Raw genomic sequence first — 1990 nt, 5'->3', positions numbered from 1 at the left:
CTAAGACTGCTATCTTGAAAACCTTTTCTCCCTTGCTCCTCTCTATCTCAAAATTGCTAATTCTCACTTATACTTGAGGTCACAGATTGGATATCAACCCTTCTGGAAATTTTCTCTACTTAGTCAATGCTGAGTTAGGTCTTCCTTTCAGTGTATGCACATAGCAATTGGTGCTTATGCCTTTCTTAGCAACTAGGGCCAGCATGCACAGCTGTACAAGCTTGAACTCTACCCCAGGATGTGTATTTATAGACTGCAATATGAATAGAACCCTCTGGAATGTGAAATGCAGAATTTCTGCTCTTATCTGTTATATCATATTTAATTACCTATCTATTTCCAGGTACATTCTGGGCTCCTTGAATACAAACACTTCGTCTTATTTTTACTTGGCCCCATTGCCTTTAGGATAAAAATCTAAAACTCAAGAGTCCAGCTTTTGCCTCTGTCATCATCTCATCCTTCTTGCTTCCCGTTCTTATCTGAGGATCCAGCAGTGCACATCTACCCATGGTTCCCCAGGACTCTTGCAAGTCTCCATGCTTGCAAGAGTCCATACTCTCCAAGAGGAGTATGTAACTCCTCTTGATTGTAGGATCTCCTGCCTTCCCCAATTTCCACCTGACCAACCTTCCCTTACCTTGCAACACTCAGCTCTGTTGTCACCTAATGAAAGCCATTCATATTAATGATGGGAGACAAAAAAGAAAAACGGTGATAATTTAGCATCTGTGCCATTGTAAAGTTTTGCTTTACATTTTATTTGCTTTAACATGTGCTGGACCTCTATGAAATGATGCTCTTGTTCATTGCAGCAATGTAGAATCTGTGGAAAGAAGAGGCACAATAACATTCCCACCTAGGGAATGGCTGGTAAGGCTGAAGTTTTTAAGAGGTCTTTAAGTCTAATACAACTTGGGGCCAGCTTCTGACCATAATAAGCCTTAACAATCCTGTTTGTGACTTGAAGGGAAAAAAATAATGGTTTACAATCAGGATGAAAAGAGATTTTTCTATAGTGGTTAAATAAATCAAAAACCACTTATATATTTCAGGCACCTTCCAGATATGTCTCCCTTCCCACCTGAGCTCTCTCACCCCGAGTCAAAGTGGATACAGCCTAGAAACTATATATATGCTCAAGCTCCTTAAACTTCAGCTGGATCTCACAAGAATCAAGAAGGCTTCTTCTGAAACTTGGGTAGCAAAAGAGAAAGAGAAACCATCTGATTCCCCCACAGCGGAGGTCATGGGGCTTTTCCTCTGCCAGGAGACATTGTCAAGAAACACCTACTTCAGAACCATGAGCCCCAAGGTGTACATGGAAGCTCCCAGCACCTTGGGTAGCCTTCTGAGAGAACTCACTTGGGTCCTGCAGGGGGCTGAGACCAAAGAGAGCTCCGCCCTTCGAGACCTGCCCTGGTCCTTTATGCCCAGGCTTCTGAGGCTTGCCTCAGCCTCAAATGACCTGCCATTAACAACTGAGTCTTCAAAATACGTAGATTAGGATTCTTAACTAAACCTCAACTGAAAAAATCTATACAATCCATTTATTTCCATTATCCATAAGGAAAGAGTTTCCTAGGCAATAATACCTGGAGTCCGTGTGTAGAGCTAGACAACTTATAAAGACATGTTACTTAATTTGGGTGTGTTTGAAATACATCTTGCCTCTTCATTTTAGGACATGCATTTTGTATAAATTGTCAGTGGACTGATTTCACTATGTTGAAAAAATGATACCAAACGTGATATTTTATGTCTTGCTCACTGCCTGGACTCCTTTAACTATGCCACACCCCCCACCCCGACCAACTCACCTTTCCTGGATATGTAGGGTGTGTGTTGAATTATACTAAATGGAATGCACTGTCCCAGGCATGAGCTGTCAGCATGGTGAGACTTCTCCCCAAAAATGACTGCGGGAAAGGCTGCATCTCAGCACCACCTTCCCCTGTGAACTGGACTTGCTGTATATAGTAGACCCAGG

This window comes from Saimiri boliviensis, chromosome 12 (assembly GCF_048565385.1).
Source record: "Saimiri boliviensis isolate mSaiBol1 chromosome 12, mSaiBol1.pri, whole genome shotgun sequence".
NCBI classification, from domain to species: Eukaryota; Metazoa; Chordata; class Mammalia; order Primates; family Cebidae; genus Saimiri; species Saimiri boliviensis.
This window is presented reverse-complemented; position numbering follows the sequence as displayed.